The 8,990-nt window shown below is 34.2% G+C and overlaps 1 long non-coding RNA gene across 1 annotated transcript; it reads right to left on the bottom strand.

The window, feature by feature from the left end:
* Nucleotides 1-2,543: 2,543 nt before the first annotated feature.
* On the bottom strand, nt 2,544-8,772 carry LOC129144747 (uncharacterized). Its single transcript, XR_008549275.1, has 3 exons — nt 8,703-8,772; nt 7,180-7,264; nt 2,544-2,642 (listed from the first exon to the last, which is right to left on the bottom strand). It is a non-coding gene; the product is annotated as an uncharacterized LOC129144747 (long non-coding RNA).
* Nucleotides 8,773-8,990: the final 218 nt, after the last annotated feature.

Genomic DNA, 8,990 nt, shown 5'->3' with positions numbered 1-8,990 from the left:
AATAGTCTAAGAATTATTCTTGTTGTGCTTTGTCAGTTTTCTGTCTGTATTATTTAAATTCCTCAAATGAGGGAAACCATCCAGTAACTTTCACTTTCTGACATGCACATACACACACATATATATTTGTAACATTTTTTTTATATTACATAACTATTAAAACATTCTATATGCCTCTAAAGCTGTTTGGAAAAAAATCTTAGCCAGTTTGGAAGGAAATAAATCTACATAAATAATATTATTACCTAGAAAGTGGGACATGCCGTAAAGTTGAACATATGTTGCATTTCAGAAAAACTGTGTTCTCAATATCACTTAGTTGAAATAAAATTGTACTTCCTGAAAAGCATATGTATTAACAAGTTAATCATTTCCCAAGAAGAGCCAATTAAAGGTGAACATAAACACTTGTTTTTAACTCTGGATACAAAAGATTGGAATTTTAGAATTGCAGAGCAAATACCCATTTACACAAATCAGTAAGTAGTTGAGAAAAAAAATCCAAGGAACATTCAGTTACCAATATTTTTCATTATTGTTTCGGTTCACCAGAATATGTTAATTTGAAATAGGAGAAAATAGAGAAGATACAAATATTCATGAATTTGGTAACCTATCACATATTATAGAAGAAAGCTATCATTTATAAATGTAAGATGACTGAGAAGTTAAAGGACATATTTTAAAGAGCTTTGCTAACTCAATAAAGATGGTCAAACAAATTAGTCACTTTCTACATACTGTACAATAAGGGAAACATGGCAATTTGCAAATAGACAAGTATGTAAAGTAATGTAAGTTATTGCTATGAGCAGTTGTAACCTGTTATGCAATATTTATTCTTTTGAATCAGAAAGATGGAAAATTGGAGATACAATTAAAACCAAGTTTTGGAATAGCAGAATAAAAGTGTGGCATTCGATACTGCCAATAATATTTGCACCGAAACAGTTATTTATTGTAATTTAAACATGATATATATATTAGATACCTGATATTAAGGAATGAAACAAGTGAGTCACATTGTGAATGTTACAACAAACCTGAAAACCAACAGGGAAAAGAGATCATACTTTCGTCATTCAAAGACAAGAAAAAGGTAGTCTTCAGTGTATGGGGAATGCTGAATCACATATCAGAAAAAGAACATTTTCATTTTGTCTCTTGATACTTTTCAGACTGCTCCCTGATATTCATGCAAGCCTTTATACATACAAAAAAGAACTCAATTTCTTTATTCAGTCAACTGAATGACAAACAGCTGACTGGCAAACCTCTCAGGACACTGGGAATTAGTAATAGCAACTTGTTGACAGAAGAAAGCAAGCCAGCAGAATAATAATGGATATTGTAAAGCAAAGTTCCTCAAACTGTATCCCATGAAACAATCAACTTCTCTAAGACTGATAGATGTCTCATGAGAAAGAAGTGTTCCACTGGGAAAAGTCCCATTTGATGTTTCTCCTGTTGGAGATTTCAATAGGCTATTAGCATTTTAAACACTGAACTGTAAAGCTCTAATGTAATTTATTTAACTTTATTTAACTCAGCACATCTGTGACTTGTTTTCCACAATTTATTTCATAAAATATCCATAAAAACTTCTTTTGGAATACTGATCAAGAGTTGATGAAGAGAGATACTATTCCATTTCCTGGCTTCCTAAAAGAAGACATAGAAGCCCATTTGTCTCCATACTGTATTAGCAATCTTCACTTGACACATTACAATTATTTTTGTCTGCCATTATTTTTACATTCAAAGTATCACATTTAATATCTTCCCATTCTTTCCTTTTTTGGTCTCAGAAGTATTTTCACAGTATCCTATCATCTTTGGAATCTTCTCAGTCTGATAGGTACCATTTTTAGCACCTATATTCAGAGAGCAGGGGAGGAAAGATGACATGAAAACAAAGGATAAAAATCACATAAAACAAAAACCAAGAGTTGCTTTCAAATGAAACAAAGCTACAAAAATGTGACAGAATTCATTCTATGAACCTTGTAAAAGAGAAAAACAAGGAGGAAATGTTCAAAGAAGGCTCAATGAGGTATGTCAAAAACTGGTAGACTCTATGACTGTGAGATAGATTATGATTGGAAACACCTTAATTGAGAGCATGTTAGTGATATATACCAAGCTTAGCACTATATTTTGTTACAAAGTGGAACTGTTAAATGTTTTGTATTAAAATCAACTTTATATCATGTACCCAAATAAATTCCTGATGTTTGGTAACTTAAGTATACCAAGGAAAGCCACTGACAATAAATATTTTTTTTTATTAACCAAAATCTAGTACTCTGGGTATCTAGAACATTGACTAAGAACTTTAATAAATCTTTATGTAACAAAGCATGAAATAATAAATTACCCCATTTTCATTTTCAGAATTGAACTTCTTAATCAGAATCATGCAAATTATATATATAATCATATATATGTACAAATATAGATGCATTCACTACACACGTGTGTGGGTAATATATGTAGGTAATATATGTAGGCATATATTACCACACATTATTTATCTTACCTAATGATTCAAAACAAGTATCATGTACACATGAGACTTTTTCCTGTGATATATTCTGAAATCACCAGGTGCAACTTCCAAAGTCATCTTCATTCACACTGACCTCAAACAGATAATTAGACTGTTATTTCACCAGAAAAATGGTTTTATTGGGAAAAACAATAAGAAAAAGCAATTATTGATTTGTGATCTCAAAGCAAATTTGAAGCTCACTTCCCCAGAACAAAAGAAAAAATTTGTTCTTATATAGTGTTGAAAGGGCCTGTTATAAACAAAGAGGTCATGGATAAATCTGGGAGTTTGAAGTAGAGTAGCTTTTCCTTTGTGGGGTTATGGCACTCTCTCATTAACTGAGCTGCTTCTGGGTAAGAAGGAGACTTCTAGTCTTTGCATCATTTCCTGTCTGAGATGCAAAGTTTATTCCTGTTGGATTCTGTTGTATGTGTAAGTGGGTGAAAATTCTCTCCTAGTCTTTGATCTCATTTCTTCTGTATCTTAATTTTCACACTCGTATTGGGGAAGTATTTTGCTTCCGATTAGCAGTGAAGATTTCGAGCTATGTAAAGAGAAATATTGATCATAAGAAGGAAGTTTTTTTTTTCTCTTGGGGATTATGATTTATACACTTGACTACACAAATATACACAGGCTTATGTAACTATATCCTGTTTTCTACCCATGTCCCCTGAATCAGTTAAGTCCAGATTTGTGTAAAATAAGCTGCCAATCTTGGGAGACTAGGTATATCCTTCTAAAATATTTTATAACTGGTGACACCTCAATATATTTTCCATTAGCAAATACCATTAACATGCTTATGAGATAGATAAGGTCAAAGTCTGTTTACAAATAGATGTCCTCTGGGCTATTTATTGACAGGTTTTTATCTGACTTCTGGAGGGAAAGGGTTACAGGTTTGCTGTTAATACTTTTCTTATAAAAAATAATATCTCCCCCATACATTTATAAATACTTGTTAAGAGATAAGCAGTGTAGGAAGATACATGAAATGACCAATATGTTTATTCACTCTTCGATGGACAACAGAAAATATCTAGGAAAGATAAGTTATAATAATAATACCCAAATTTACATCAGTCACTGTTGCACATTTTACATGTATCTGTTCATTTAATCTTCATAACAACCATATGAGGTAGTTTTTATTATTATCTATATTATAAAGATAAGAAAAATTGAGTGTTAAAGTAGTTCAGTAACTTTCCTAAAGTCACATAACTAAGTACACACAATGTATAAAAACTAGGATTCAAATTCAGTCATCTTTGTCTGAAGCCTATACTGTTAATCATTATACTGTTATTTCTGAGATAAAATTGGCAAAGTGCATCAAAGATCTTGATATTTTTTTCATAGTCTTTGACAGAGTTATTCAACATAAAGAATGTTATGTTAAGGCTATTGAATGTGATTTAAGGACCAAGAGAAAAAAAAAATCACTATATAGAAGGAAAGAAAGTTGCCATTGTTAGCTTGATATAAAAAAAAAAGTTAAATTGCAAACTCAAGGGAAACTGTCAAAGAGGTATTGAGGCAGTGCATGATCCTGTGGAAAGGAGAGAGCAACGGGGGCCAAATGAATGAGAGCAAAAGACAACAGAGTGAATATTAGTTTGGCTTCCATTGAAAGTATCATTAATAGAAGCCAAGAGCAAGATTGGAAGTTAAAGAAGCAAAGTTAAAACTCTTAATCTAAATTGAAATAAAGTTATCATTTTTGTTCCAAAATTATTGTTAATTTCATACATAATCAATGAAAATTAGAATAATTATTGGAAGAACAATTTACCAAGATAGATATGCCAACATGGTATATATTCAAAGATGGCGTTTTAGGGAGACTTTGCCATTGCTCATTGTGGAGTCACAAAAATATTTACCTAAATCAAATTATTTCTTTATTGCTTATGTTATAGAATCTTCAATATGAAACGATTAGGCAAAATGTTGAAATGGACTGAGGATGGTTTCAAAAGAAAATTCTGATCTCAACAATGGACAAAACTGATGTAGAAATGAGTAGTCCTTCACACCTCTGGCCTAAACCCCAGTTCTTGTATGCATAACTAAATAAAATAAATATTTTTAAAAAGAGAGAGAATAAAACATTTTTTATCAAAAGTCCAGCTGAGAAAAGAATTTAGAAAATTTTTCTGAAGATGTGTAGTCCTTAGCACTCTTCACATTATCTTTGCATAAAACCTGATGATTAGGAAACATCATCTTTTAAGTATAATATTTTAGTTAAAAAAAGCTTCTCTTCAATGTGTTGAATTTTAATTTTGACCTTGTTTTTCATCAAAGAATATTTTAAGAACCATACAAAATAAAATATTATAGGAAAATAATATGAAAAGCTTAAGCTTTTTCATTCCAGAGGCTGTTGATTATGTTATGCATTGCAGTATTGTTGCAGGATCCCTAGACCTTGCTGACCTACCCTTCCTGCTCTTGTGCCCATCAGCTATTAGAACCAGTCTTCAAATCACCAGTGAGAAATAGATGTTGAACCCTGCAGAGGTTTCTTGTCTTCAGGAAAAATTTGCAGAACCTGATGTCCATGCAGATGCTGATAGCAGAAGACTGAATTAGAAGTGATCTATATCTCTTTAGCTTTCTAAAACCCACACCCCTAGATGGAGTTTCAAGATGCTAATGAGTCATGGGAGGTATGAGCATGGGCGTCTCTGTGCATGCGCTCATATTATTGCCCAGCTCAAAACTGGGTCTCTGCTACCCCAACCTGATAATCAGCCAAGTAAAGCCAAGATCCCTGCCACTCTCAGGCCAGAACATGGCTCAGGATACATCTTGCCCTTCTCTTACAGTGTGAGCCACAATAAATATTGCACCTTTGAATTTGTGGGGAATTAATTGGCAAAAGTCAGACAAAGACACTTTAGGATTTGTAACAGTATTACTCAAGAAAGAAAGAATTAAAAAATTTCTTCTGGACTCTACCAAGTCTCTTATTTAATCTCTGCCTTTGCCTTTTTTCTAAAAATGGTGATTCTTCCTTCTTTTTATTTCTTTTTCTTTTTTTCTTTTTTCTTTTTTTATATTTAAAGGACAGGTTTATTAAGAAAAGGGACAGACGAACAAAGGACACTTGCATAGACACAAGTGGGCAGGAAGAGCTGCCCTATAGGGACAGGTTTGCTAAGAGAGGCCTGCATGGTTGCAGGTGGTCAGTCTTGAGGAAAGCGGCCTCCGCTGAGGGAGGTCAGTGAAGAAAAGTCCCAGCATGGTACAGATTACAGGCAGGCGGGAAGGCTGCTGCCCTGCAGAGGAGAGTTGGTAAAAAGAAGCACCTGCGTAGTCACAGGTGGGCAGAGGGATTGCTACTGTGGATTCTTCCTCCTTTTTAAACATTTTTTTTCATCTTTTGACTTCAAAATTAGAAGTGACAATTTTAACACCTCAGAGTATTAAAATCTATTGCCTGCTTAGCTAAGTTCTTCTCATTTTCATTACTACACATATTGTCTTTCATCCTGATCATTTTTATTTCTGTTCTGTGTAGTAATTATCCCGATTTCTTTCAAAAGAAGAAACCCACAATAGTTTTACAGATTTCTCATAAAAGAAAAGTTTTAAAATCCCAAAGGATAACATTTTATTTACTGTTTGATGGAAAATAACCTCAACCCTGAATGAGAGCTGCAAAAATAAAGTTATATCCTCTAGATTTAGCGCTTTTTTTATCCCCTAGGAATCTATCAAATTTTGTTATAATTGCTTGCCTATTGAAAATGTATGTTTCACCTCTATCCTATCTGTCACTCTAATTCCCAGGTCCTATTTTCTCTTCTCCTTTTTTTTTCCTTTTTTTAAACTTTCCTAGGTATTGCAAAGTTTGTTATACTCAGTTCTATATTTACACTGCTTTGGGGCCTATTGGTTTTGTTGCTTCTTTATCTCCTGAGGGGATATTTTATCTTTTCCCATTAGAAGCTATAGATCCTTGTGGGTCTAAAGCCTGTGGCATAAGACATACTTCTTAGTGATATTTCTTTAATGAGTCAAATAGGTAATTATGGGCATCCCTGGTGGCTTAGGGGTTAAGTCTCAGTACTTTACCTCTAGGCCTGAGTTTGATCCCCGGCCAGGGACCTAACCCACACTTGGCACAGCAGATATTTCCTGTTCCCCTCAGCAGTGTATTTCAGTAACTCCACCTGTTCTGCTCCTCACTCTGTCTCTGTTGAATCATCTCACCCCGCTGCACCTCTGGCCTACACCCCAGTTCTTCTGTGCAAAAAAATAAAGTAGGTAATTTTCTACAGTTTCTAGTTTCATTGTTCCACTTGAATTAAGCTATAGTTATTGCTTAAGAGTCCTGATTTGATTCACTATGAATTTTCATCAGTTTAATACTTTTACCCTTCCTCTTTTTTTTTTGAAATACAAGTATCATCTGTTTATCTTGCCTATTTCCCATTCCTGAGGTGTGAATTCAGATATAATTTCTTTTGACAGATCCTTCCCCTTCACCACTGGTCACATCAGTTCTCTGAATAATTAGCTCCCTGCCTGTAATACTCCACCAAGTCTCTTATTTAATCATCATAGCAATTTTTAACATATTATATTTATGACACATTTATTTGTATATTTACTTTCTGTTTCTGCAGCTTGAATACAGGTCTTGTGGGAGCAGAAATTCTACTGGTCTTCTTTCATCGCTTGTATATAGAAGAGTTCCTAGCACATAAGATTTTAAGGAACTAAAGTCATCTCTTTGCTTTTAATATAGAGAACTTGATTTTTTAAATAAAATACAAATTTAGCAGAAGACTTGTTTTTTTCCCTTAAATGACAAGATCCCATTGGTCTCCTTGATTTAAAATCTCATAGATGCAAATCAATTCCATATGAGATCATCACTCATGAGAGATTATAACTAAACCTTCATTCAATTCATTTTTCTCAATGCAAATTAGATGACTGGTATACATTCATAGGAAAGAAAAAACAGTATTATTTCCTTACCAAAATACATGTAAAATCATTAAGGTACACACTTCTCAGTATGCACTGGAAAGATATGAAGACAATAATTTGAAAAGACATATGTACCCCTTGGTTCATTGCACCACTATTCTCAATGGCCAAGATATAGAAACAACTCAAGTGCCTGACAATGGATGAACCCATAAAGAAGATACAGTATATATACACAATGCAATGCTACTTGGGCACGGAAATGATGAAATCTTGCCATTTGTGACATGGATGGAACTTGAGGGGATTATACTAAATGAAATAAATTAAAAAGAGAAAAATAAATACTATATGTTTCCACTCATAAAATATAAAGGAAAAAAGCAAATGAACAAACAAACAAAAAGAACAAACCATAGATTGACTATAGAGTGTTGGTTACCAAAGGGAGGGAATGTGTTAAGAAAACCCATTAGTTCGTAGTGATATTACTGGACATTTAGTGTCAGGCATGGTAGGATATACACAGTTGCTGAGGTTAAAGAATGTACTCTTTGAACCTAATGTTCAAACTAACATTCCCTCAATAAAAAGAAAAATTAAGATCATTAAAGGATATGCAAAATTACATTATCGTGGCCATAAATATACTATTTAACTTTCTATTCTATTCTTTAAAAGTAAGATAAACAAATTCCCAAAACTGAATCACAACTCTGTGGTTAATCTAGATCATTAAGGATTAGATAAAAGTGGCAGATGTTATTTTAGTTCTGTTTAAATTTTATCCTAGGTTAAAATGCCTCGTCTGTGTTGAGCTTAATGCCTAGGGAGAGGAACAAAAAAGTACTGGCTAGAATCAATGATAAGCATAAAGCTCAAAAGACAGAAATACTAAGGGGTAGGGGGAAACCTGCTACCCTAGTGATATGGCCTTTAAATGTCTACAGCCTGCTTATCACATGATCTCTTCAGTAAAGGAAGAAATCAAATCTTCAGTGCCAAAATATATGTAGGTATTATTATTTTCTTTACATGCAAATTATGTGCTATTGTACAAATAAAATAGTATGAGTTTTCCTGAGCCACTAATGTGCCTATAATTAACAGGTCTAAGAGAAACTGTGTTTCCAGCAAAAGTTATAAGTGATAATGGAGTTTACGGTTGTTTTTTGTTTTTAATTCCAGATGTCAGTACCAGGCTTACACCAGCAGGGGGACCTGGGGTGGTGGTCGCTTCTGCCCAAGGATGAGTCGCTTCTGCCCAAGCGGAGGCTGATGCAACAGTAACCGGATGTTGCAAATCCACGTAAAGCGCATGCGCAGGCTTTGAGAGAGAGAGAGAGAGAGAGAGAGGGGGGAGGGGGAGGGGAGGGGGTAGCGGAGGGGAGGGGGAGAGGGGGAGAGAGGGGAGAGAGGGGGAGAGAGGGGGAGAGGGGGAGAGGGGGAGAGGGGGAGAGAGAGAGAGAGAGAGGGAGGGAGGGAG

This window comes from Talpa occidentalis, unplaced genomic scaffold (genome assembly GCF_014898055.3).
Source record: "Talpa occidentalis isolate TD23 unplaced genomic scaffold, MPIMG_talOcc4v2.1 talOcc4.6, whole genome shotgun sequence".
NCBI classification, from domain to species: Eukaryota; Metazoa; Chordata; class Mammalia; order Eulipotyphla; family Talpidae; genus Talpa; species Talpa occidentalis.
The sequence above is the reverse complement of the archived record's forward strand: the minus strand, read 5'-3'. Positions and strand labels throughout refer to the sequence as shown.